Source organism: Anomaloglossus baeobatrachus, chromosome 9 (genome assembly GCF_048569485.1).
Source record: "Anomaloglossus baeobatrachus isolate aAnoBae1 chromosome 9, aAnoBae1.hap1, whole genome shotgun sequence".
Classification (NCBI taxonomy): Eukaryota; Metazoa; Chordata; class Amphibia; order Anura; family Aromobatidae; genus Anomaloglossus; species Anomaloglossus baeobatrachus.
Genome location: NC_134361.1, coordinates 164,246,579 through 164,273,100, shown reverse-complemented (window position 1 = coordinate 164,273,100; position 26,522 = coordinate 164,246,579). Strand labels below are relative to the sequence as shown.

The 26,522-nt window shown below is 47.3% G+C and overlaps 16 non-coding genes and 2 pseudogenes across 16 annotated transcripts; all 18 read right to left on the bottom strand.

The window, feature by feature from the left end:
* Positions 1-635: 635 nt before the first annotated feature.
* On the bottom strand, positions 636-826 carry LOC142252940 (U2 spliceosomal RNA). Its single transcript, XR_012726300.1, has one exon. It is a non-coding gene; the product is annotated as a U2 spliceosomal RNA (small nuclear RNA).
* A 1,388-nt stretch (positions 827-2,214) lies between these two features.
* LOC142254167 (U2 spliceosomal RNA) lies at positions 2,215-2,405 on the bottom strand. Its single transcript, XR_012727184.1, has one exon. It is a non-coding gene; the product is annotated as a U2 spliceosomal RNA (small nuclear RNA).
* Positions 2,406-3,793: 1,388 nt separating this feature from the next.
* Positions 3,794-3,984, bottom strand: LOC142252601 (U2 spliceosomal RNA). Its single transcript, XR_012725971.1, has one exon. It is a non-coding gene; the product is annotated as a U2 spliceosomal RNA (small nuclear RNA).
* Positions 3,985-5,372: 1,388 nt separating this feature from the next.
* Positions 5,373-5,563, bottom strand: LOC142252600 (U2 spliceosomal RNA). The gene has a single exon (XR_012725970.1). It is a non-coding gene; the product is annotated as a U2 spliceosomal RNA (small nuclear RNA).
* A 1,388-nt stretch (positions 5,564-6,951) lies between these two features.
* On the bottom strand, positions 6,952-7,142 carry LOC142252599 (U2 spliceosomal RNA). Its single transcript, XR_012725969.1, has one exon. It is a non-coding gene; the product is annotated as a U2 spliceosomal RNA (small nuclear RNA).
* A 1,396-nt stretch (positions 7,143-8,538) lies between these two features.
* On the bottom strand, positions 8,539-8,729 carry LOC142252859 (U2 spliceosomal RNA). Its single transcript, XR_012726225.1, has one exon. It is a non-coding gene; the product is annotated as a U2 spliceosomal RNA (small nuclear RNA).
* Positions 8,730-10,117: 1,388 nt separating this feature from the next.
* Positions 10,118-10,308, bottom strand: LOC142252597 (U2 spliceosomal RNA). The gene has a single exon (XR_012725968.1). It is a non-coding gene; the product is annotated as a U2 spliceosomal RNA (small nuclear RNA).
* A 1,388-nt stretch (positions 10,309-11,696) lies between these two features.
* LOC142252596 (U2 spliceosomal RNA) lies at positions 11,697-11,887 on the bottom strand. The gene has a single exon (XR_012725967.1). It is a non-coding gene; the product is annotated as a U2 spliceosomal RNA (small nuclear RNA).
* Positions 11,888-13,275: 1,388 nt separating this feature from the next.
* On the bottom strand, positions 13,276-13,460 carry LOC142253431 (U2 spliceosomal RNA). Its single transcript, XR_012726713.1, has one exon. It is a non-coding gene; the product is annotated as a U2 spliceosomal RNA (small nuclear RNA).
* Positions 13,461-14,146: 686 nt separating this feature from the next.
* On the bottom strand, positions 14,147-14,316 carry LOC142253560 (U2 spliceosomal RNA; annotated as a pseudogene).
* Positions 14,317-15,704: 1,388 nt separating this feature from the next.
* LOC142252595 (U2 spliceosomal RNA) lies at positions 15,705-15,895 on the bottom strand. The gene has a single exon (XR_012725966.1). It is a non-coding gene; the product is annotated as a U2 spliceosomal RNA (small nuclear RNA).
* A 1,333-nt stretch (positions 15,896-17,228) lies between these two features.
* On the bottom strand, positions 17,229-17,421 carry LOC142252978 (U2 spliceosomal RNA). The gene has a single exon (XR_012726324.1). It is a non-coding gene; the product is annotated as a U2 spliceosomal RNA (small nuclear RNA).
* A 2,070-nt stretch (positions 17,422-19,491) lies between these two features.
* Positions 19,492-19,682, bottom strand: LOC142254166 (U2 spliceosomal RNA). Its single transcript, XR_012727183.1, has one exon. It is a non-coding gene; the product is annotated as a U2 spliceosomal RNA (small nuclear RNA).
* Positions 19,683-20,799: 1,117 nt separating this feature from the next.
* On the bottom strand, positions 20,800-20,995 carry LOC142253134 (U2 spliceosomal RNA). The gene has a single exon (XR_012726453.1). It is a non-coding gene; the product is annotated as a U2 spliceosomal RNA (small nuclear RNA).
* A 697-nt stretch (positions 20,996-21,692) lies between these two features.
* On the bottom strand, positions 21,693-21,834 carry LOC142253779 (U2 spliceosomal RNA; annotated as a pseudogene).
* A 1,117-nt stretch (positions 21,835-22,951) lies between these two features.
* LOC142254165 (U2 spliceosomal RNA) lies at positions 22,952-23,142 on the bottom strand. The gene has a single exon (XR_012727182.1). It is a non-coding gene; the product is annotated as a U2 spliceosomal RNA (small nuclear RNA).
* Positions 23,143-24,259: 1,117 nt separating this feature from the next.
* On the bottom strand, positions 24,260-24,450 carry LOC142254164 (U2 spliceosomal RNA). The gene has a single exon (XR_012727181.1). It is a non-coding gene; the product is annotated as a U2 spliceosomal RNA (small nuclear RNA).
* A 1,117-nt stretch (positions 24,451-25,567) lies between these two features.
* On the bottom strand, positions 25,568-25,758 carry LOC142254163 (U2 spliceosomal RNA). Its single transcript, XR_012727180.1, has one exon. It is a non-coding gene; the product is annotated as a U2 spliceosomal RNA (small nuclear RNA).
* Positions 25,759-26,522: the final 764 nt, after the last annotated feature.

The following is a 26,522-nucleotide window of genomic DNA, read 5'->3' as shown; positions in this document are numbered from 1 at the left end:
TTCATAGGCCGCCCTTTCTTAGTATTTGACGTTCCTTATATTGCGGTATGAGGCTTTGCAGCAGGTTGCAAACATTCATCACCCATGACTGTCCCCAATTGAGCTCAGAAGCTCAATGTCTATCATGACCTCTCTTTTAGAATGTCCAAGAGCAAGCAAACTATTCCTCCAGGAGAGGGCGCCAACAGACTACTAAAGAGATCATCATTACTCAAAGAAAACCCCAAAAACCAATGCATGATAGGAATAAACAGGTAACTTTCTTTGGAGTGGAAGCGGAGAGATCGCACCAGATGCCAATTCTAGATCTTATCACACCTGTGGTCACTGCAGCAGCAGGTGAATCCACTTTGTCCAAAAGGGATCTATTCCATTCAATTGCAAATGATCTAGATAAGACAGAGAACTGCAGCACGGGACATAGCCGAGTTGGTCAGGTTGAGTGGTGATGAGTTTGCTATTTGGATGAATAAAGAAAGTCAAAAGTGTGAAAGATAAAAAACAAAAGGAGGAAGTGTGAAAAGTGAATGGGCCAAATTGAGGTGCATATGAAGACGTATGCTTTCTTCCAATTCATTAAACCGGGCTAATATGAATCAGGTGAATTGAGTTCTGCTTTTGGAAACTGGGTTAAGAAGGGGTGCACCGGTCCTGGAGGTACTGCAATACCAGGTCAATAGGTGGAGTGGACAGAGCAAGCTCTTTTTCCATCTCCCTGTTCTAAAAATCCATTTAATATATGGTCCCCAGATAGGGGACGTATCAGATATTAAACTGATAAGAACAGATACTACACTTGATCTTAGCCAAAAGGCCGAGAAGCGATAACCAGAATTGGTTTGGGCCTCGAGTGGCACCCTGGCCTATGCCGGACACATCTTAGGGAGAGAGAGCGAGAGGGAGACAAACCCACGCCTACAGAAGACATTTTGTCACCCAAGCCAACCCTTGAAAAGGCTGCTTTGCAGAGCAAAAACAAGAAGAATGGTGCGTTTTGCAGCCGCCGCCCCCCACTGCAATGAATCTGAATAACTCCTCCTTTAGGGCGCAAGCAACTCCCCTCCCCCTTGCAGTCTTTCCAATTCACGATACAAAAAGACGGACAGGACAGGTTGCCTGACTTTCCGTCACTGCCACCCTTTGCCATCCTTACCCGTAGAAAGCCCTTTCATCATCCCCAAACCCTAATCTTTTCCCTTTCCTTCCCAGCCCCCAAACCCTGCCCTCTGTACCCTTCTCACCACCCGCATCCCTTCTCCTGTCATCCCCCTACCACCCGGGAAAAAAAGAGCTTGCCCCCTCCTTACACTAGCCCACCCTCCCACCCAAAGAACAACTTCTGCTGCGCAGCTTGTTTTCTAGGCAGCAGCGCTATTGTGATGTCAGCGGGGGCATTGTGACAAGCCGCCAGTGTTCCGTCTCTTCATGTTGTGCACAGTTCAAACGGAAAATACATCAACAGGCAGACTACAGAAAAACTTACTATCAAAGGTTAGAGGGGGGCTTTCTCAGAGGGCTTTTTACAGTTTTTCTATTCCCAATTAGCCGTTTAAGTGTACTTATTGAAAGTAGTAATTCTTTCATAGGCCGCCCTTTCTTAGTATTTGACGTTCCTTATATTGCGGTATGAGGCTTTGCAGCAGGTTGCAAACATTCATCACCCATGACTGTCCCCAATTGAGCTCAGAAGCTCAATGTCTATCATGACCTCTCTTTTAGAATGTCCAAGAGCAAGCAAACTATTCCTCCAGGAGAGGGCGCCAACAGACTACTAAAGAGATCATCATTACTCAAAGAAAACCCCAAAAACCAATGCATGATAGGAATAAACAGGTAACTTTCTTTGGAGTGGAAGCGGAGAGATCGCACCAGATGCCAATTCTAGATCTTATCACACCTGTGGTCACTGCAGCAGCAGGTGAATCCACTTTGTCCAAAAGGGATCTATTCCATTCAATTGCAAATGATCTAGATAAGACAGAGAACTGCAGCACGGGACATAGCCGAGTTGGTCAGGTTGAGTGGTGATGAGTTTGCTATTTGGATGAATAAAGAAAGTCAAAAGTGTGAAAGATAAAAAACAAAAGGAGGAAGTGTGAAAAGTGAATGGGCCAAATTGAGGTGCATATGAAGACGTATGCTTTCTTCCAATTCATTAAACCGGGCTAATATGAATCAGGTGAATTGAGTTCTGCTTTTGGAAACTGGGTTAAGAAGGGGTGCACCGTTCCTGGAGGTACTGCAATACCAGGTCAATGCGTGGAGTGGACAGAGCAAGCTCTTTTTCCATCTCCCTGTTCTAAAAATCCATTTAATATATGGTCCCCAGATAGGGGACGTATCAGATATTAAACTGATAAGAACAGATACTACACTTGATCTTAGCCAAAAGGCCGAGAAGCGATAACCAGAATTGGTTTGGGCCTCGAGTGGCACCCTGGCCTATGCCGGACACATCTTAGGGAGAGAGAGCGAGAGGGAGACAAACCCACGCCTACAGAAGACATTTTGTCACCCAAGCCAACCCTTGAAAAGGCTGCTTTGCAGAGCAAAAACAAGAAGAATGGTGCGTTTTGCAGCCGCCGCCCCCCACTGCAATGAATCTGAATAACTCCTCCTTTAGGGCGCAAGCAACTCCCCTCCCCCTTGCAGTCTTTCCAATTCACGATACAAAAAGACGGACAGGACAGGTTGCCTGACTTTCCGTCACTGCCACCCTTTGCCATCCTTACCCGTAGAAAGCCCTTTCATCATCCCCAAACCCTAATCTTTTCCCTTTCCTTCCCAGCCCCCAAACCCTGCCCTCTGTACCCTTCTCACCACCCGCATCCCTTCTCCTGTCATCCCCCTACCACCCGGGAAAAAAAGAGCTTGCCCCCTCCTTACACTAGCCCACCCTCCCACCCAAAGAACAACTTCTGCTGCGCAGCTTGTTTTCTAGGCAGCAGCGCTATTGTGATGTCAGCGGGGGCATTGTGACAAGCCGCCAGTGTTCCGTCTCTTCATGTTGTGCACAGTTCAAACGGAAAATACATCAACAGGCAGACTACAGAAAAACTTACTATCAAAGGTTAGAGGGGGGCTTTCTCAGAGGGCTTTTTACAGTTTTTCTATTCCCAATTAGCCGTTTAAGTGTACTTATTGAAAGTAGTAATTCTTTCATAGGCCGCCCTTTCTTAGTATTTGACGTTCCTTATATTGCGGTATGAGGCTTTGCAGCAGGTTGCAAACATTCATCACCCATGACTGTCCCCAATTGAGCTCAGAAGCTCAATGTCTATCATGACCTCTCTTTTAGAATGTCCAAGAGCAAGCAAACTATTCCTCCAGGAGAGGGCGCCAACAGACTACTAAAGAGATCATCATTACTCAAAGAAAACCCCAAAAACCAATGCATGATAGGAATAAACAGGTAACTTTCTTTGGAGTGGAAGCGGAGAGATCGCACCAGATGCCAATTCTAGATCTTATCACACCTGTGGTCACTGCAGCAGCAGGTGAATCCACTTTGTCCAAAAGGGATCTATTCCATTCAATTGCAAATGATCTAGATAAGACAGAGAACTGCAGCACGGGACATAGCCGAGTTGGTCAGGTTGAGTGGTGATGAGTTTGCTATTTGGATGAATAAAGAAAGTCAAAAGTGTGAAAGATAAAAAACAAAAGGAGGAAGTGTGAAAAGTGAATGGGCCAAATTGAGGTGCATATGAAGACGTATGCTTTCTTCCAATTCATTAAACCGGGCTAATATGAATCAGGTGAATTGAGTTCTGCTTTTGGAAACTGGGTTAAGAAGGGGTGCACCGGTCCTGGAGGTACTGCAATACCAGGTCAATGCGTGGAGTGGACAGAGCAAGCTCTTTTTCCATCTCCCTGTTCTAAAAATCCATTTAATATATGGTCCCCAGATAGGGGACGTATCAGATATTAAACTGATAAGAACAGATACTACACTTGATCTTAGCCAAAAGGCCGAGAAGCGATAACCAGAATTGGTTTGGGCCTCGAGTGGCACCCTGGCCTATGCCGGACACATCTTAGGGAGAGAGAGCGAGAGGGAGACAAACCCACGCCTACAGAAGACATTTTGTCACCCAAGCCAACCCTTGAAAAGGCTGCTTTGCAGAGCAAAAACAAGAAGAATGGTGCGTTTTGCAGCCGCCGCCCCCCACTGCAATGAATCTGAATAACTCCTCCTTTAGGGCGCAAGCAACTCCCCTCCCCCTTGCAGTCTTTCCAATTCACGATACAAAAAGACGGACAGGACAGGTTGCCTGACTTTCCGTCACTGCCACCCTTTGCCATCCTTACCCGTAGAAAGCCCTTTCATCATCCCCAAATCCTAATCTTTTCCCTTTCCTTCCCAGCCCCCAAACCCTGCCCTCTGTACCCTTCTCACCACCCGCATCCCTTCTCCTGTCATCCCCCTACCACCCGGGAAAAAAAGAGCTTGCCCCCTCCTTACACTAGCCCACCCTCCCACCCAAAGAACAACTTCTGCTGCGCAGCTTGTTTTCTAGGCAGCAGCGCTATTGTGATGTCAGCGGGGGCATTGTGACAAGCCGCCAGTGTTCCGTCTCTTCATGTTGTGCACAGTTCAAACGGAAAATACATCAACAGGCAGACTACAGAAAAACTTACTATCAAAGGTTAGAGGGGGGCTTTCTCAGAGGGCTTTTTACAGTTTTTCTATTCCCAATTAGCCGTTTAAGTGTACTTATTGAAAGTAGTAATTCTTTCATAGGCCGCCCTTTCTTAGTATTTGACGTTCCTTATATTGCGGTATGAGGCTTTGCAGCAGGTTGCAAACATTCATCACCCATGACTGTCCCCAATTGAGCTCAGAAGCTCAATGTCTATCATGACCTCTCTTTTAGAATGTCCAAGAGCAAGCAAACTATTCCTCCAGGAGAGGGCGCCAACAGACTACTAAAGAGATCATCATTACTCAAAGAAAACCCCAAAAACCAATGCATGATAGGAATAAACAGGTAACTTTCTTTGGAGTGGAAGCGGAGAGATCGCACCAGATGCCAATTCTAGATCTTATCACACCTGTGGTCACTGCAGCAGCAGGTGAATCCACTTTGTCCAAAAGGGATCTATTCCATTCAATTGCAAATGATCTAGATAAGACAGAGAACTGCAGCACGGGACATAGCCGAGTTGGTCAGGTTGAGTGGTGATGAGTTTGCTATTTGGATGAATAAAGAAAGTCAAAAGTGTGAAAGATAAAAAACAAAAGGAGGAAGTGTGAAAAGTGAATGGGCCAAATTGAGGTGCATATGAAGACGTATGCTTTCTTCCAATTCATTAAACCGGGCTAATATGAATCAGGTGAATTGAGTTCTGCTTTTGGAAACTGGGTTAAGAAGGGGTGCACCGGTCCTGGAGGTACTGCAATACCAGGTCAATGCGTGGAGTGGACAGAGCAAGCTCTTTTTCCATCTCCCTGTTCTAAAAATCCATTTAATATATGGTCCCCAGATAGGGGACGTATCAGATATTAAACTGATAAGAACAGATACTACACTTGATCTTAGCCAAAAGGCCGAGAAGCGATAACCAGAATTGCTTTGGGCCTCGAGTGGCACCCTGGCCTATGCCGGACACATCTTAGGGAGAGAGAGCGAGAGGGAGACAAACCCACGCCTACAGAAGACATTTTGTCACCCAAGCCAACCCTTGAAAAGGCTGCTTTGCAGAGCAAAAACAAGAAGAATGGTGCGTTTTGCAGCCGCCGCCCCCCACTGCAATGAATCTGAATAACTCCTCCTTTAGGGCGCAAGCAACTCCCCTCCCCCTTGCAGTCTTTCCAATTCACGATACAAAAAGACGGACAGGACAGGTTGCCTGACTTTCCGTCACTGCCACCCTTTGCCATCCTTACCCGTAGAAAGCCCTTTCATCATCCCCAAACCCTAATCTTTTCCCTTTCCTTCCCAGCCCCCAAACCCTGCCCTCTGTACCCTTCTCACCACCCGCATCCCTTCTCCTGTCATCCCCCTACCACCTGGGAAAAAAAGAGCTTGCCCCCTCCTTACACTAGCCCACCCTCCCACCCAAAGAACAACTTCTGCTGCGCAGCTTGTTTTCTAGGCAGCAGCGCTATTGTGATGTCAGCGGGGGCATTGTGACAAGCCGCCAGTGTTCCGTCTCTTCATGTTGTGCACAGTTCAAACGGAAAATACATCAACAGGCAGACTACAGAAAAACTTACTATCAAAGGTTAGAGGGGGGCTTTCTCAGAGGGCTTTTTACAGTTTTTCTATTCCCAATTAGCCGTTTAAGTGTACTTATTGAAAGTAGTAATTCTTTCATAGGCCGCCCTTTCTTAGTATTTGACGTTCCTTATATTGCGGTATGAGGCTTTGCAGCAGGTTGCAAACATTCATCACCCATGACTGTCCCCAATTGAGCTCAGAAGCTCAATGTCTATCATGACCTCTCTTTTAGAATGTCCAAGAGCAAGCAAACTATTCCTCCAGGAGAGGGCGCCAACAGACTACTAAAGAGATCATCATTACTCAAAGAAAACCCCAAAAACCAATGCATGATAGGAATAAACAGGTAACTTTCTTTGGAGTGGAAGCGGAGAGATCGCACCAGATGCCAATTCTAGATCTTATCACACCTGTGGTCACTGCAGCAGCAGGTGAATCCACTTTGTCCAAAAGGGATCTATTCCATTCAATTGCAAATGATCTAGATAAGACAGAGAACTGCAGCACGGGACATAGCCGAGTTGGTCAGGTTGAGTGGTGATGAGTTTGCTATTTGGATGAATAAAGAAAGTCAAAAGTGTGAAAGATAAAAAACAAAAGGAGGAAGTGTGAAAAGTGAATGGGCCAAATTGAGGTGCATATGAAGACGTATGCTTTCTTCCAATTCATTAAACCGGGCTAATATGAATCAGGTGAATTGAGTTCTGCTTTTGGAAACTGGGTTAAGAAGGGGTGCACCGGTCCTGGAGGTACTGCAATACCAGGTCAATGCGTGGAGTGGACAGAGCAAGCTCTTTTTCCATCTCCCTGTTCTAAAAATCCATTTAATATATGGTCCCCAGATAGGGGACGTATCAGATATTAAACTGATAAGAACAGATACTACACTTGATCTTAGCCAAAAGGCCGAGAAGCGATAACCAGAATTGGTTTGGGCCTCGAGTGGCACCCTGGCCTATGCCGGACACATCTTAGGGAGAGAGAGCGAGAGGGAGACAAACCCACGCCTACAGAAGACATTTTGTCACCCAAGCCAACCCTTGAAAAGGCTGCTTTGCAGAGCAAAAACAAGAAGAATGGTGCGTTTTGCAGCCGCCGCCCCCCACTGCAATGAATCTGAATAACTCCTCCTTTAGGGCGCAAGCAACTCCCCTCCCCCTTGCAGTCTTTCCAATTCACGATACAAAAAGACGGAAAGACGGACAGGACAGGTTGCCTGACTTTCCGTCACTGCCACCCTTTGCCATCCTTACCCGTAGAAAGCCCTTTCATCATCCCCAAACCCTAATCTTTTCCCTTTCCTTCCCAGCCCCCAAACCCTGCCCTCTGTACCCTTCTCACCACCCGCATCCCTTCTCCTGTCATCCCCCTACCACCCGGGAAAAAAAGAGCTTGCCCCCTCCTTACACTAGCCCACCCTCCCACCCAAAGAACAACTTCTGCTGCGCAGCTTGTTTTCTAGGCAGCAGCGCTATTGTGATGTCAGCGGGGGCATTGTGACAAGCCGCCAGTGTTCCGTCTCTTCATGTTGTGCACAGTTCAAACGGAAAATACATCAACAGGCAGACTACAGACAAACTTACTATCAAAGGTTAGAGGGGGGCTTTCTCAGAGGGCTTTTTACAGTTTTTCTATTCCCAATTAGCCGTTTAAGTGTACTTATTGAAAGTAGTAATTCTTTCATAGGCCGCCCTTTCTTAGTATTTGACGTTCCTTATATTGCGGTATGAGGCTTTGCAGCAGGTTGCAAACATTCATCACCCATGACTGTCCCCAATTGAGCTCAGAAGCTCAATGTCTATCATGACCTCTCTTTTAGAATGTCCAAGAGCAAGCAAACTATTCCTCCAGGAGAGGGCGCCAACAGACTACTAAAGAGATCATCATTACTCAAAGAAAACCCCAAAAACCAATGCATGATAGGAATAAACAGGTAACTTTCTTTGGAGTGGAAGCGGAGAGATCGCACCAGATGCCAATTCTAGATCTTATCACACCTGTGGTCACTGCAGCAGCAGGTGAATCCACTTTGTCCAAAAGGGATCTATTCCATTCAATTGCAAATGATCTAGATAAGACAGAGAACTGCAGCACGGGACATAGCCGAGTTGGTCAGGTTGAGTGGTGATGAGTTTGCTATTTGGATGAATAAAGAAAGTCAAAAGTGTGAAAGATAAAAAACAAAAGGAGGAAGTGTGAAAAGTGAATGTGGCAAAATGGGGTGCATATGAAGACGTATGCTTTCTTCCAATTCATTAAACCGGGCTAATATGAATCAGGTGAATTGAGTTCTGCTTTTGGAAACTGGGTTAAGAAGGGGTGCACCGGTCCTGGAGGTACTGCAATACCAGGTCAATGCGTGGAGTGGACAGAGCAAGCTCTTTTTCCATCTCCCTGTTCTAAAAATCCATTTAATATATGGTCCCCAGATAGGGGACGTATCAGATATTAAACTGATAAGAACAGATACTACACTTGATCTTGGCCAAAAGGCCGAGAAGCGATAACCAGAATTGGTTTGGGCCTCGAGTGGCACCCTGGCCTATGCCGGACACATCTTAGGGAGAGAGAGCGAGAGGGAGACAAACCCATGCCTACAGAAGACATTTTGTCACCCAAGCCAACCCTTGAAAAGGCTGCTTTGCAGAGCAAAAACAAGAAGAATGGTGCGTTTTGCAGCCGCCGCCCCCCACTGCAATGAATCTGAATAACTCCTCCTTTAGGGCGCAAGCAACTCCCCTCCCCCTTGCAGTCTTTCCAATTCACGATACAAAAAGACGGACAGGACAGGTTGCCTGACTTTCCGTCACTGCCACCCTTTGCCATCCTTACCCGTAGAAAGCCCTTTCATCATCCCCAAACCCTAATCTTTTCCCTTTCCTTCCCAGCCCCCAAACCCTGCCCTCTGTACCCTTCTCACCACCCGCATCCCTTCTCCTGTCATCCCCCTACCACCCGGGAAAAAAAGAGCTTGCCCCCTCCTTACACTAGCCCACCCTCCCACCCAAAGAACAACTTCTGCTGCGCAGCTTGTTTTCTAGGCAGCAGCGCTATTGTGATGTCAACGGGGGCATTGTGACAAGCCGCCAGTGTTCCGTCTCTTCATGTTGTGCACAGTTCAAACGGAAAATACATCAACAGGCAGACTACAGAAAAACTTACTATCAAAGGTTAGAGGGGGGCTTTCTCAGAGGGCTTTTTACAGTTTTTCTATTCCCAATTAGCCGTTTAAGTGTACTTATTGAAAGTAGTAATTCTTTCATAGGCCGCCCTTTCTTAGTATTTGACGTTCCTTATATTGCGGTATGAGGCTTTGCAGCAGGTTGCAAACATTCATCACCCATGACTGTCCCCAATTGAGCTCAGAAGCTCAATGTCTATCATGACCTCTCTTTTAGAATGTCCAAGAGCAAGCAAACTATTCCTCCAGGAGAGGGCGCCAACAGACTACTAAAGAGATCATCATTACTCAAAGAAAACCCCAAAAACCAATGCATGATAGGAATAAACAGGTAACTTTCTTTGGAGTGGAAGCGGAGAGATCGCACCAGATGCCAATTCTAGATCTTATCACACCTGTGGTCACTGCAGCAGCAGGTGAATCCACTTTGTCCAAAAGGGATCTATTCCATTCAATTGCAAATGATCTAGATAAGACAGAGAACTGCAGCACGGGACATAGCCGAGTTGGTCAGGTTGAGTGGTGATGAGTTTGCTATTTGGATGAATAAAGAAAGTCAAAAGTGTGAAAGATAAAAAACAAAAGGAGGAAGTGTGAAAAGTGAATGGGCCAAATTAAGGTGCATATGAAGACGTATGCTTTCTTCCAATTCATTAAACCGGGCTAATATGAATCAGGTGAATTGAGTTCTGCTTTTGGAAACTGGGTTAAGAAGGGGTGCACCGGTCCTGGAGGTACTGCAATACCAGGTCAATGCGTGGAGTGGACAGAGCAAGCTCTTTTTCCATCTCCCTGTTCTAAAAATCCATTTAATATATGGTCCCCAGATAGGGGACGTATCAGATATTAAACTGATAAGAACAGATACTACACTTGATCTTAGCCAAAAGGCCGAGAAGCGATAACCAGAATTGGTTTGGGCCTCGAGTGGCACCCTGGCCTATGCTGGACACATCTTAGGGAGAGAGAGCGAGAGGGAGACAAACCCACGCCTACAGAAGACATTTTGTCACCCAAGCCAACCCTTGAAAAGGCTGCTTTGCAGAGCAAAAACAAGAAGAATGGTGCGTTTTGCAGCCGCCGCCCCCCACTGCAATGAATCTGAATAACTCCTCCTTTAGGGCGCAAGCAACTCCCCTCCCCCTTGCAGTCTTTCCAATTCACGATACAAAAAGACGGACAGGACAGGTTGCCTGACTTTCCGTCACTGCCACCCTTTGCCATCCTTACCCGTAGAAAGCCCTTTCATCATCCCCAAACCCTAATCTTTTCCCTTTCCTTCCCAGCCCCCAAACCCTGCCCTCTGTACCCTTCTCACCACCCGCATCCCTTCTCCTGTCATCCCCCTACCACCCGGGAAAAAAAGAGCTTGCCCCCTCCTTACACTAGCCCACCCTCCCACCCAAAGAACAACTTCTGCTGCGCAGCTTGTTTTCTAGGCAGCAGCGCTATTGTGATGTCAGCGGGGGCATTGTGACAAGCCGCCAGTGTTCCGTCTCTTCATGTTGTGCACAGTTCAAACGGAAAATACATCAACAGGCAGACTACAGAAAAACTTACTATCAAAGGTTAGAGGGGGGCTTTCTCAGAGGGCTTTTTACAGTTTTTCTATTCCCAATTAGCCGTTTAAGTGTACTTATTGAAAGTAGTAATTCTTTCATAGGCCGCCCTTTCTTAGTATTTGACGTTCCTTATATTGCGGTATGAGGCTTTGCAGCAGGTTGCAAACATTCATCACCCATGACTGTCCCCAATTGAGCTCAGAAGCTCAATGTCTATCATGACCTCTCTTTTAGAATGTCCAAGAGCAAGCAAACTATTCCTCCAGGAGAGGGCGCCAACAGACTACTAAAGAGATCATCATTACTCAAAGAAAACCCCAAAAACCAATGCATGATAGGAATAAACAGGTAACTTTCTTTGGAGTGGAAGCGGAGAGATCGCACCAGATGCCAATTCTAGATCTTATCACACCTGTGGTCACTGCAGCAGCAGGTGAATCCACTTTGTCCAAAAGGGATCTATTCCATTCAATTGCAAATGATCTAGATAAGACAGAGAACTGCAGCACGGGACATAGCCGAGTTGGTCAGGTTGAGTGGTGATGAGTTTGCTATTTGGATGAATAAAGAAAGTCAAAAGTGTGAAAGATAAAAAACAAAAGGAGGAAGTGTGAAAAGTGAATGGGCCAAATTAAGGTGCATATGAAGACGTATGCTTTCTTCCAATTCATTAAACCGGGCTAATATGAATCAGGTGAATTGAGTTCTGCTTTTGGAAACTGGGTTAAGAAGGGGTGCACCGGTCCTGGAGGTACTGCAATACCAGGTCAATGCGTGGAGTGGACAGAGCAAGCTCTTTTTCCATCTCCCTGTTCTAAAAATCCATTTAATATATGGTCCCCAGATAGGGGACGTATCAGATATTAAACTGATAAGAACAGATACTACACTTGATCTTAGCCAAAAGGCCGAGAAGCGATAACCAGAATTGGTTTGGGCCTCGAGTGGCACCCTGGCCTATGCTGGACACATCTTAGGGAGAGAGAGCGAGAGGGAGACAAACCCACGCCTACAGAAGACATTTTGTCACCCAAGCCAACCCTTGAAAAGGCTGCTTTGCAGAGCAAAAACAAGAAGAATGGTGCGTTTTGCAGCCGCCGCCCCCCACTGCAATGAATCTGAATAACTCCTCCTTTAGGGCGCAAGCAACTCCCCTCCCCCTTGCAGTCTTTCCAATTCACGATACAAAAAGACGGACAGGACAGGTTGCCTGACTTTCCGTCACTGCCACCCTTTGCCATCCTTACCCGTAGAAAGCCCTTTCATCATCCCCAAACCCTAATCTTTTCCCTTTCCTTCCCAGCCCCCAAACCCTGCCCTCTGTACCCTTCTCACCACCCGCATCCCTTCTCCTGTCATCCCCCTACCACCCGGGAAAAAAAGAGCTTGCCCCCTCCTTACACTAGCCCACCCTCCCACCCAAAGAACAACTTCTGCTGCGCAGCTTGTTTTCTAGGCAGCAGCGCTATTGTGATGTCAGCGGGGGCATTGTGACAAGCCGCCAGTGTTCCGTCTCTTCATGTTGTGCACAGTTCAAACGGAAAATACATCAACAGGCAGACTACAGAAAAACTTACTATCAAAGGTTAGAGGGGGGCTTTCTCAGAGGGCTTTTTACAGTTTTTCTATTCCCAATTAGCCGTTTAAGTGTACTTATTGAAAGTAGTAATTCTTTCATAGGCCGCCCTTTCTTAGTATTTGACGTTCCTTATATTGCGGTATGAGGCTTTGCAGCAGGTTGCAAACATTCATCACCCATGACTGTCCCCAATTGAGCTCAGAAGCTCAATGTCTATCATGACCTCTCTTTTAGAATGTCCAAGAGCAAGCAAACTATTCCTCCAGGAGAGGGCGCCAACAGACTACTAAAGAGATCATCATTACTCAAAGAAAACCCCAAAAACCAATGCATGATAGGAATAAACAGGTAACTTTCTTTGGAGTGGAAGCGGAGAGATCGCACCAGATGCCAATTCTAGATCTTATCACACCTGTGGTCACTGCAGCAGCAGGTGAATCCACTTTGTCCAAAAGGGATCTATTCCATTCAATTGCAAATGATCTAGATAAGACAGAGAACTGCAGCACGGGACATAGCCGAGTTGGTCAGGTTGAGTGGTGATGAGTTTGCTATTTGGATGAATAAAGAAAGTCAAAAGTGTGAAAGATAAAAAACAAAAGGAGGAAGTGTGAAAAGTGAATGGGCCAAATTGAGGTGCATATGAAGACGTATGCTTTCTTCCAATTCATTAAACCGGGCTAATATGAATCAGGTGAATTGAGTTCTGCTTTTGGAAACTGGGTTAAGAAGGGGTGCACCGGTCCTGGAGGTACTGCAATACCAGGTCAATGCGTGGAGTGGACAGAGCAAGCTCTTTTTCCATCTCCCTGTTCTAAAAATCCATTTAATATATGGTCCCCAGATAGGGGACGTATCAGATAATAAACTGATAAGAACAGATTCAATGAAGCTTTCCAAAGCACCACAAAAAATGCATGACCGAAGTCACACCAAAAACAGTGCAAAGGCTAGGATTCGTGTGGACCCCACCGTGAGGAGAGGGTCCCCAAAAATCAACCCCGTCCCTCCGAGCCAGAAGGCCACAGCAAGGGTCAGGGATCTTCGGTGCTCCCCCAAGCCGAAGCCTGGTTGAGCCTTGTCGTTGCTCCCAGCGTCCACCCAGGCATCTTACCCAAGTGGAGTAGAGAGCTACTAGTTGTTGGTTTCGCAGCCGAAACTGCCCGGACCGTCAACCGGTGTTGGTTTCTCAGCCCAAGGCTAACCGGACCTCCAACCGGGTGTTGGTTTCTCAGCCGAAGCTGACCCAGACCTCCAACCGGGTGTTGGTTTCTCAGCCGAAGCTGACCCGGACCTCCAACCGGGTGTTAGTTTCTCAGCCCAAAGCTGACCAGACCTCCGACCGGGATTATAAAAATTTCCCTTCCTAGCCAGAAGGCCGGGATAGGGTAATATGCTCATAAAGTATGAAAAGGCAAGGTACGGTGTGCTACAGAGCCCAAGGCTTGCCGGGGTCCCAAGCCAGCAAGCTCAGACTCACTCCAGGGTCGTCAGTCCTGGGGCACGTTGTACCATAGCCCCCCATCCTTACTTAGTCTAATAGCCTCGATCCTGGTAGGGCCATGTTTTCCACTAGATGAATATACTATCCACCCAGAGTACTAGCAAGCGCAACCTTCCAGTGTGCATTGTATCATTGTACTAAGGTGGCCTGGAGCTTAAACCACCTCTTCGAACAACACTACACTTGATCTTAGCCAAAAGGCCGAGAAGAAGCTCTGATAAGAACAGATACTACACTTGATCTTAGCCAAAAGGCCGAGAAGCGATAACCAGAATTGGTTTGGGCCTCGAGTGGCACCCTGGCCTATGCCGGACACATCTTAGGGAGAGAGAGCGAGAGGGAGACAAACCCACGCCTACAGAAGACATTTTGTCACCCAAGCCAACCCTTGAAAAGGCTGCTTTGCAGAGCAAAAACAAGAAGAATGGTGCGTTTTGCAGCCGCCGCCCCCCACTGCAATGAATCTGAATAACTCCTCCTTTAGGGCGCAAGCAACTCCCCTCCCCCTTGCAGTCTTTCCAATTCACGATACAAAAAGACGGACAGGACAGGTTGCCTGACTTTCCGTCACTGCCACCCTTTGCCATCCTTACCCGTAGAAAGCCCTTTCATCATCCCCAAACCCTAATCTTTTCCCTTTCCTTCCCAGCCCCCAAACCCTGCCCTCTGTACCCTTCTCACCACCCGCATCCCTTCTCCTGTCATCCCCCTACCACCCGGGAAAAAAAGAGCTTGCCCCCTCCTTACACTAGCCCACCCTCCCACCCAAAGAACAACTTCTGCTGCGCAGCTTGTTTTCTAGGCAGCAGCGCTATTGTGATGTCAGCGGGGGCATTGTGACAAGCCGCCAGTGTTCCGTCTCTTCATGTTGTGCACAGTTCAAACGGAAAATACATCAACAGGCAGACTACAGAAAAACTTACTATCAAAGGTTAGAGGGGGGCTTTCTCAGAGGGCTTTTTACAGTTTTTCTATTCCCAATTAGCCGTTTAAGTGTACTTATTGAAAGTAGTAATTCTTTCATAGGCCGCCCTTTCTTAGTATTTGACGTTCCTTATATTGCGGTATGAGGCTTTGCAGCAGGTTGCAAACATTCATCACCCATGACTGTCCCCAATTGAGCTCAGAAGCTCAATGTCTATCATGACCTCTCTTTTAGAATGTCCAAGAGCAAGCAAACTATTCCTCCAGGAGAGGGCGCCAACAGACTACTAAAGAGATCATCATTACTCAAAGAAAACCCCAAAAACCAATGCATGATAGGAATAAACAGGTAACTTTCTTTGGAGTGGAAGCGGAGAGATCGCACCAGATGCCAATTCTAGATCTTATCACACCTGTGGTCACTGCAGCAGCAGGTGAATCCACTTTGTCCAAAAGGGATCTATTCCATTCAATTGCAAATGATCTAGATAAGACAGAGAACTGCAGCACGGGACATAGCCGAGTTGGTCAGGTTGAGTGGTGATGAGTTTGCTATTTGGATGAATAAAGAAAGTCAAAAGTGTGAAAGATAAAAAACAAAAGGAGGAAGTGTGAAAAGTGAATGGGCCAAATTGAGGTGCATATGAAGACGTATGCTTTCTTCCAATTCATTAAACCGGGCTAATATGAATCAAGTGAATTGAGTTCTGCTTTTGGAAACTGGGTTAAGAAGGGGTGCACCGGTCCTGGAGGTACTGCAATACCAGGTCAATGCGTGGAGTGGACAGAGCAAGCTCTTTTTCCATCTCCCTGTTCTAAAAATCCATTTAATATATGGTCCCCAGATAGGGGACGTATCAGATATTAAACTGATAAGAACAGATACTACACTTGATCTTAGCCAAAAGGCCGAGAAGCGATAACCAGAATTGGTTTGGGCCTCGAGTGGCACCCTGGCCTATGCCGGACACATCTTAGGGAGAGAGAGCGAGAGGGAGACAAACCCACGCCTACAGAAGACATTTTGTCACCCAAGCCAACCCTTGAAAAGGCTGCTTTGCAGAGCAAAAACAAGAAGAATGGTGCGTTTTGCAGCCGCCGCCCCCCACTGCAATGAATCTGAATAACTCCTCCTTTAGGGCGCAAGCAACTCCCCTCCCCCTTGCAGTCTTTCCAATTCACGATACAAAAAGACGGACAGGACAGGTTGCCTGACTTTCCGTCACTGCCACCCTTTGCCATCCTTACCCGTAGAAAGCCCTTTCATCATCCCCAAACCCTAATCTTTTCCCTTTCCTTCCCAGCCCCCAAACCCTGCTCTCTGTACCCTTCTCACCACCCGCATCCCTTCTCCTGTCATCCCCCTACCACCCGGGAAAAAAAGAGCTTGCCCCCTCCTTACACTAGCCCACCCTCCCACCCAAAGAACAACTTCTGCTGCGCAGCTTGTTTTCTAGGCAGCAGCGCTATTGTGATGTCAGCGGGGGCATTGTGACAAGCCGCCAGTGTTCCGTCTCTTCATGTTGTGCACAGTTCAAACGGAAAATACATCAACAGGCAGACTACAGAAAAGCTTACTATCAAAGGTTAGAGGGGGGCTTTCTCAGAGGGCTTTTTACAGTTTTTCTATTCCCAATTAGCCGTTTAAGTGTACTTATTGAAAGTAGTAATTCTTTCATAGGCCGCCCTTTCTTAGTATTTGACGTTCCTTATATTGCGGTATGAGGCTTCGCAGTAGGTTGCAAACATTCATCACCCATGACTGTCCCCAATTGAGCTCAGAAGCTCAATGTCTATCATGACCTCTCTTTTAGAATGTCCAAGAGCAAGCAAACTATTCCTCCAGGAGAGGGCGCCAACAGACTACTAAAGAGATCATCATTACTCAAAGAAAACCCCAAAAACCAATGCATGATAGGAATAAACAGGTAACTTTCTTTGGAGTGGAAGCGGAGAGATCGCACCAGATGCCAATTCTAGATCTTATCACACCTGTGGTCACTGCAGCAGCATCAGCTGAATTCACTTTGTCCAAAAGGGATCTATTCCATTCAATTGCACATGATCTAGATTAGACTGACAACAAGATACTGCACGGGACATAGCAGAGTTGGTGAAGTTGAGTGGTGATGAGTTTGCTATTTGGATGAATAAAGCAAGTAAAAAGTGTGTTAGATAAAAATTCATTTCAATTCGCTAATCGGGCTAATATGAATCAGGTGAATCGAGTTCTGCTTTTGGAAACTGGGTTAAGAAGGGGTGCACCGTTCCTGGAGGTACTGCAATACCAGGTCAATGCGTGGAGTGGACAGAGCAAGCTCTTTTTCCATCTCCCTGTTCTAAAAATCCATTTAATATATGGTCCCCAGATAGGGGACGTATCAGATATTAAACTGATAAGAACAGATTTTTGATTTAATGAAGCTTTCCAAAGCACCACAAAAAATGCATGACCGAAGTCACACCAAAAACAGTGCAAAGGCTAGGATTCGTGTGGACCCCACCGTGAGGAGAGGGTCCCCAAAAATCAACCCCGTCCCTCCGAGCCAGAAGGCCACAGCAAGGGTCAGGGATCTTCGGTGCTCCCCCAAGCCGAAGCCTGGTTGAGCCTTGTCGTTGCTCCCAGCGTCCACCCAGGCATCTTACCCAAGTGGAGTAGAGAGCTACTAGTTGTTGGTTTCGCAGCCGAAACTGCCCGGACCGTCAACCGGTGTTGGTTTCTCAGCCCAAGGCTAACCGGACCTCCAACCGGGTGTTGGTTTCTCAGCCGAAGCTGACCCAGACCTCCAACCGGGTGTTGGTTTCTCAGCCGAAGCTGACCCGGACCTCCAACCGGGTGTTAGTTTCTCAGCCCAAAGCTGACCAGACCTCCGACCGGGATTATAAAAATTTCCCTTCCTAGCCAGAAGGCCGGGATAGGGTAATATGCTCAAAAAGTATGAAAAGGCAAGGTACGGTGTGCTACAGAGCCCAAGGCTTGCCGGGGTCCCAAGCCAGCAAGCTCAGACTCACTCCAGGGTCGTCAGTCCTGGGGCACGTTGTACCATAGCCCCCCACCCTTACTCAGTCTAATAGCCTCGATCCTGGTAGGGCCATGTTTTCCACTAGATGAATATACTATACATAGGGAGTACTGATAAGAACAGATGAGATTTCATCCGCAATTTTCAGAATCAAGGTAGCCCCGAAGGCCAGCAGGCCACCACACAAAAGCGCAGTGCCTGGGTGATCGCCTCCCGAGCCCAGGAACCACCAGCCACAAAGGGACGTAAGCACCAAAAGGCGCAACAATCCCCGAGGCCGGCGGTTGTGCAAGCCCGGGCCCCTCCCAGCCAAGACCAAGGCAAACCCAATGAAGGGACTACACTTGATCTTAGCCAAAAGGCCGAGAAGCGATAACCAGAATTGGTTTGGGCCTCGAGTGGCACCCTGGCCTATGCCGGACACATCTTAGGGAGAGAGAGCGAGAGGGAGACAAACCCACGCCTACACAAGACATTTTGTCACCCAAGCCAACCCTTGAAAAGGCTGCTTTGCAGAGCAAAAACAAGAAGAATGGTGCGTTTTGCAGCCGCCGCCCACTGCAATGAATCTGAATAACTCCTCCTTTAGGGCGCAAGCAACTCCCCTCCCCCTTGCAGTCTTTCCAATTCACGATACAAAAAGACGGACAGGACAGGTTGCCTGACTTTCCGTCACTGCCACCCTTTGCCATCCTTACCCGTAGAAAGCCCTTTCATCATCCCCAAACCCTAATAATCTTTTCCCTTTCCTTCCCAGCCCCCAAACCCTGCCCTCTGTACCTTTCTCACCACCCGCTTCCCTTCTCCTGTCATCCCCCTACCACCCGGGAAAAAAAGAGATTGCCCCCTCCTTCCACTAGCCCACCCTCCCACCCAAAGAACAACTTCTTCTGCGCAGCTTGTTTTCTAGGCAGCAGCGCTATTGTGATGTCATCGGGGGGCATTGTGACAAGCCGCCAGTGTTCCGTCTCTTCATGTTGTGCACTGTTCAAACCGAAAATACATCAACAGGCAGGCTACAGAAAAGCTTACTAACAAAGGTTAGAGAGGGGCTTTCTCAGAGGGCTTTTTACAGTTTGTCTATTCCCAATTAGCCGGTTTAGTATACTTAATGAAAGTACTAATTCTTTCATAGGCCGCCCATTCTTAGTATTTGACGTTCAGGTAACAACAGGTAACTTTATTTGGAGTGGAAGCAGAGAGATAACACCAGATGCCAATTGTAGATCCTCTCACACCTGTGGTCACTGCAGCATCTGACTCCACTTTGTCCAAAAGGGATCTATTCCATTCAATTACACATGATCTAGATTAGACTGACAACAAGATACTGCATGGGACATAGCAGAGTTGGTGAAGTTGAGTGGTGATGAGTTTGCTATTTGGATGAATAAAGCAAGTAAAAAGTGTGTTAGATAAAAATTCATTTCAATTCGCTAATCGGGCTAATATGAATCAGGTGAATCGAGTTCTGCTTTTGGAAACTGGGTTAAGAAGGGGTGCACCGTTCCTGGAGGTACTGCAATACCAGGTCAATGCGTGGAGTGGACAGAGCAAGCTCTTTTTCCATCTCCCTGTTCTAAAAATCCATTTAATATATGGTCCCCAGATAGGGGACGTATCAGATATTAAACTGATAAGAACAGATACTACACTTGATCTTAGCCAAAAGGCCGAGAAGCGATAACCAGAATTGGTTTGGGCCTCGAGTGGCACCCTGGCCTATGCCGGACACATCTTAGGGAGAGAGAGCGAGAGGGAGACAAACCCACGCCTACACAAGACATTTTGTCACCCAAGCCAACCCTTGAAAAGGCTGCTTTGCAGAGCAAAAACAAGAAGAATGGTGCGTTTTGCAGCCGCCGCCCACTGCAATGAATCTGAATAACTCCTCCTTTAGGGCGCAAGCAACTCCCCTCCCCCTTGCAGTCTTTCCAATTCACGATACAAAAAGACGGACAGGACAGGTTGCCTGACTTTCCGTCACTGCCACCCTTTGCCATCCTTACCCGTAGAAAGCCCTTTCATCATCCCCAAACCCTAATCTTTTCCCTTTCCTTCCCAGCCCCCAAACCCTGCCCTCTGTACCTTTCTCACCACCCGCTTCCCTTCTCCTGTCATCCCCCTACCACCCGGGAAAAAAAGAGATTGCCCCCTCCTTCCACTAGCCCACCCTCCCACCCAAAGAACAACTTCTTCTGCGCAGCTTGTTTTCTAGGCAGCAGCGCTATTGTGATGTCATCGGGGGGCATTGTGACAAGCCGCTAGTGTTCCGTCTCTTCATGTTGTGCACTGTTCAAACCGAAAATACATCAACAGGCAGGCTACAGAAAAGCTTACTAACAAAGGTTAGAGAGGGGCTTTCTCAGAGGGCTTTTTACAGTTTGTCTATTCCCAATTAGCCGGTTTAGTATACTTAATGAAAGTACTAATTCTTTCATAGGCCGCCCATTCTTAGTATTTGACGTTCAGGTAACAACAGGTAACTTTATTTGGAGTGGAAGCAGAGAGATAACACCAGATGCCAATTGTAGATCCTCTCACACCTGTGGTCACTGCAGCATCTGACTCCACTTTGTCCAAAAGGGATCTATTCCATTCAATTACACATGATCTAGATTAGACTGACAACAAGATACTGCACGGGACATAGCAGAGTTGGTGAAGTTGAGTGGTGATGAGTTTGCTATTTGGATGAATAAAGCAAGTAAAAAGTGTGTTAGATAAAAATTCATTTCAATTCGCTAATCGGGCTAATATGAATCAGGTGAATCGAGTTCTGCTTTTGGAAACTGGGTTAAGAAGGGGTGCACCGTTCCTGGAGGTACTGCAATACCAGGTCAATGCGTGGAGTGGACAGAGCAAGCTCTTTTTCCATCTCCCTGTTCTAAAAATCCATTTAATATATGGTCCCCAGATAGGGGACGTATCAGATATTAAACTGATAAGAACAGATTTTTGATTTAATGAAGCTTTCCAAAGCACCGCAAAAATGCATGACCGAAGTCACACCAAAAACAGTGCAAAGGCTAGGATTCGTGTGGACCCCTCCGTGAGAAGAGGATCCCCAAAAATCAACCCCGTCCCTCCGAGCCAGAAGGCCACAGCGAGGGTCAGGGATCTTCGGTGCTCCCCCAAGCCGAAGCCTGGTTGAGCCTTGTTGTTGCTCCCAGCGTCCACCGAGGCATCTTACCCAAGTGGAGTAGGGAGCTACTAGTCGTTGGTTTCGCAGCCGAGACTGCCCGGACCGTCAACCGGTGTTGGTTTCTCAGCCCAAGGCTGACCGGACCTCCAACCGGGTGTTAATTTCTCAGCCCAAGGCTGACCGGACCTCCAACCGGGTGTTGGTTTCTCAGCCCAAGGCTAACCGGACCTCCAACCGGGTGTTGGTTTCTCAGCCAAAGCTGACCCGGACCTCCAACCGGGTGTTGGTTTCTCAGCCCAAAGCTGACCGGACCTCCGACCGGGATTATAAAAATTTCCCTTCTTAGCCAGAAGGCCGGGATAGGGCAATATGCTTGGAAAGTATGAATAGGCAAGGCGCGGCGTGCGACAGAGTCTGAGGCTTACCAGGGTCCCAACCTAGCAAGTTCAGACTCCCTCCAGGGTGTCCATTCCTGGGGCACATTGCACCATAACCCCCACACTTACTCAGTCTAATAGCCTCGATCCTGGTAGGGCCATGGTTTCCTCTAGATGGATATACTATCCTCCCAAAGTACTAACAAGCGCAACCTTCCAGTGTGCATTGCATCATTGTACTAAGGTGGCCGGAGCCTTAAACCACCTTTTCGAACAATACTACACTTGATCTTAGCCAAAAGGCCGAGAAGCGATAACCAGAATTGGTTTGGGCCTCGAGTGGCACCCTGGCCTATGCCGGACACATCTTAGGGAGAGAGAGCGAGAGGGAGACAAACCCACGCCTACACAAGACATTTTGTCACCCAAGCCAACCCTTGAAAAGGCTGCTTTGCAGAGCAAAAACAAGAAGAATGGTGCGTTTTGCAGCCGCCGCCCACTGCAATGAATCTGAATAACTCCTCCTTTAGGGCGCAAGCAACTCCCCTCCCCCTTGCAGTCTTTCCAATTCACGATACAAAAAGACGGACAGGACAGGTTGCCTGACTTTCCGTCACTGCCACCCTTTGCCATCCTTACCCGTAGAAAGCCCTTTCATCATCCCCAAACCCTAATCTTTTCCCTTTCCTTCCCAGCCCCCAAACCCTGCCCTCTGTACCTTTCTCACCACCCGCTTCCCTTCTCCTGTCATCCCCCTACCACCCGGGAAAAAAAGAGATTGCCCCCTCCTTCCACTAGCCCACCCTCCCACCCAAAGAACAACTTCTTCTGCGCAGCTTGTTTTCTAGGCAGCAGCGCTATTGTGATGTCATCGGGGGGCATTGTGACAAGCCGCCAGTGTTCCGTCTCTTCATGTTGTGCACTGTTCAAACCGAAAATACATCAACAGGCAGGCTACAGAAAAGCTTACTAACAAAGGTTAGAGAGGGGCTTTCTCAGAGGGCTTTTTACAGTTTGTCTATTCCCAATTAGCCGGTTTAGTATACTTAATGAAAGTACTAATTCTTTCATAGGCCGCCCATTCTTAGTATTTGACGTTCAGGTAACAACAGGTAACTTTATTTGGAGTGGAAGCAGAGAGATAACACCAGATGCCAATTGTAGATCCTCTCACACCTGTGGTCACTGCAGCATCTGACTCCACTTTGTCCAAAAGGGATCTATTCCATTCAATTACACATGATCTAGATTAGACTGACAACAAGATACTGCACGGGACATAGCAGAGTTGGTGAAGTTGAGTGGTGATGAGTTTGCTATTTGGATGAATAAAGCAAGTAAAAAGTGTGTTAGATAAAAATTCATTTCAATTCGCTAATCGGGCTAATATGAATCAGGTGAATCGAGTTCTGCTTTTGGAAACTGGGTTAAGAAGGGGTGCACCGTTCCTGGAGGTACTGCAATACCAGGTCAATGCGTGGAGTGGACAGAGCAAGCTCTTTTTCCATCTCCCTGTTCTAAAAATCCATTTAATATATGGTCCCCAGATAGGGGACGTATCAGATATTAAACTGATAAGAACAGATACTACACTTGATCTTAGCCAAAAGGCCGAGAAGCGATAACCAGAATTGGTTTGGGCCTCGAGTGGCACCCTGGCCTATGCCGGACACATCTTAGGGAGAGAGAGCGAGAGGGAGACAAACCCACGCCTACACAAGACATTTTGTCACCCAAGCCAACCCTTGAAAAGGCTGCTTTGCAGAGCAAAAACAAGAAGAATGGTGCGTTTTGCAGCCGCCGCCCACTGCAATGAATCTGAATAACTCCTCCTTTAGGGCGCAAGCAACTCCCCTCCCCCTTGCAGTCTTTCCAATTCACGATACAAAAAGACGGACAGGACAGGTTGCCTGACTTTCCGTCACTGCCACCCTTTGCCATCCTTACCCGTAGAAAGCCCTTTCATCATCCCCAAACCCTAATCTTTTCCCTTTCCTTCCCAGCCCCCAAACCCTGCCCTCTGTACCTTTCTCACCACCCGCTTCCCTTCTCCTGTCATCCCCCTACCACCCGGGAAAAAAAGAGATTGCCCCCTCCTTCCACTAGCCCACCCTCCCACCCAAAGAACAACTTCTTCTGCGCAGCTTGTTTTCTAGGCAGCAGCGCTATTGTGATGTCATCGGGGGGCATTGTGACAAGCCGCCAGTGTTCCGTCTCTTCATGTTGTGCACTGTTCAAACCGAAAATACATCAACAGGCAGGCTACAGAAAAGCTTACTAACAAAGGTTAGAGAGGGGCTTTCTCAGAGGGCTTTTTACAGTTTGTCTATTCCCAATTAGCCGGTTTAGTATACTTAATGAAAGTACTAATTCTTTCATAGGCCGCCCATTCTTAGTATTTGACGTTCAGGTAACAACAGGTAACTTTATTTGGAGTGGAAGCAGAGAGATAACACCAGATGCCAATTGTAGATCCTCTCACACCTGTGGTCACTGCAGCATCTGACTCCACTTTGTCCAAAAGGGATCTATTCCATTCAATTACACATGATCTAGATTAGACTGACAACAAGATACTGCACGGGACATAGCAGAGTTGGTGAAGTTGAGTGGTGATGAGTTTGCTATTTGGATGAATAAAGCAAGTAAAAAGTGTGTTAGATAAAAATTCATTTCAATTCGCTAATCGGGCTAATATGAATCAGGTGAATCGAGTTCTGCTTTTGGAAACTGGGTTAAGAAGGGGTGCACCGTTCCTGGAGGTACTGCAATACCAGGTCAATGCGTGGAGTGGACAGAGCAAGCTCTTTTTCCATCTCCCTGTTCTAAAAATCCATTTAATATATGGTCCCCAGATAGGGGACGTATCAGATATTAAACTGATAAGAACAGATACTACACTTGATCTTAGCCAAAAGGCCGAGAAGCGATAACCAGAATTGGTTTGGGCCTCGAGTGGCACCCTGGCCTATGCCGGACACATCTTAGGGAGAGAGAGCGAGAGGGAGACAAACCCACGCCTACACAAGACATTTTGTCACCCAAGCCAACCCTTGAAAAGGCTGCTTTGCAGAGCAAAAACAAGAAGAATGGTGCGTTTTGCAGCCGCCGCCCACTGCAATGAATCTGAATAACTCCTCCTTTAGGGCGCAAGCAACTCCCCTCCCCCTTGCAGTCTTTCCAATTCACGATACAAAAAGACGGACAGGACAGGTTGCCTGACTTTCCGTCACTGCCACCCTTTGCCATCCTTACCCGTAGAAAGCCCTTTCATCATCCCCAAACCCTAATCTTTTCCCTTTCCTTCCCAGCCCCCAAACCCTGCCCTCTGTACCTTTCTCACCACCCGCTTCCCTTCTCCTGTCATCCCCCTACCACCCGGGAAAAAAAGAGATTGCCCCCTCCTTCCACTAGCCCACCCTCCCACCCAAAGAACAACTTCTTCTGCGCAGCTTGTTTTCTAGGCAGCAGCGCTATTGTGATGTCATCGGGGGGCATTGTGACAAGCCGCCAGTGTTCCGTCTCTTCATGTTGTGCACTGTTCAAACCGAAAATACATCAACAGGCAGGCTACAGAAAAGCTTACTAACAAAGGTTAGAGAGGGGCTTTCTCAGAGGGCTTTTTACAGTTTGTCTATTCCCAATTAGCCGGTTTAGTATACTTAATGAAAGTACTAATTCTTTCATAGGCCGCCCATTCTTAGTATTTGACGTTCAGGTAACAACAGGTAACTTTATTTGGAGTGGAAGCAGAGAGATAACACCAGATGCCAATTGTAGATCCTCTCACACCTGTGGTCACTGCAGCATCTGACTCCACTTTGTCCAAAAGGGATCTATTCCATTCAATTACACATGATCTAGATTAGACTGACAACAAGATACTGCACGGGACATAGCAGAGTTGGTGAAGTTGAGTGGTGATGAGTTTGCTATTTGGATGAATAAAGCAAGTAAAAAGTGTGTTAGATAAAAATTCATTTCAATTCGCTAATCGGGCTAATATGAATCAGGTGAATCGAGTTCTGCTTTTGGAAACTGGGTTAAGAAGGGGTGCACCGTTCCTGGAGGTACTGCAATACCAGGTCAATGCGTGGAGTGGACAGAGCAAGCTCTTTTTCCATCTCCCTGTTCTAAAAATCCATTTAATATATGGTCCCCAGATAGGGGACGTATCAGATATTAAACTGATAAGAACAGATACTACACTTGATCTTAGCCAAAAGGCCGAGAAGCGATAACCAGAATTGGTTTGGGCCTCGAGAGGCACCCTGGCCTATGCCGGACACATCTTAGGGAGAGAGAGCGAGAGGGAGACAAACCCACGCCTACACAAGACATTTTGTCACCCAAGCCAACCCTTGAAAAGGCTGCTTTGCAGAGCAAAAACAAGAAGAATGGTGCGTTTTGCAGCCGCCGCCCACTGCAATGAATCTGAATAACTCCTCCTTTAGGGCGCAAGCAACTCCCCTCCCCCTTGCAGTCTTTCCAATTCACGATACAAAAAGACGGACAGGACAGGTTGCCTGACTTTCCGTCACTGCCACCCTTTGCCATCCTTATCCGTAGAAAGCCCTTTCATCATCCCCAAACCCTAATCTTTTCCCTTTCCTTCCCAGCCCCCAAACCCTGCCCTCTGTACCTTTCTCACCACCCGCTTCCCTTCTCCTGTCATCCCCCTACCACCCGGGAAAAAAAGAGATTGCCCCCTCCTTCCACTAGCCCACCCTCCCACCCAAAGAACAACTTCTTCTGCGCAGCTTGTTTTCTAGGCAGCAGCGCTATTGTGATGTCATCGGGGGGCATTGTGACAAGCCGCCAGTGTTCCGTCTCTTCATGTTGTGCACTGTTCAAACCGAAAATACATCAACAGGCAGGCTACAGAAAAGCTTACTAACAAAGGTTAGAGAGGGGCTTTCTCAGAGGGCTTTTTACAGTTTGTCTATTCCCAATTAGCCGGTTTAGTATACTTAATGAAAGTACTAATTCTTTCATAGGCCGCC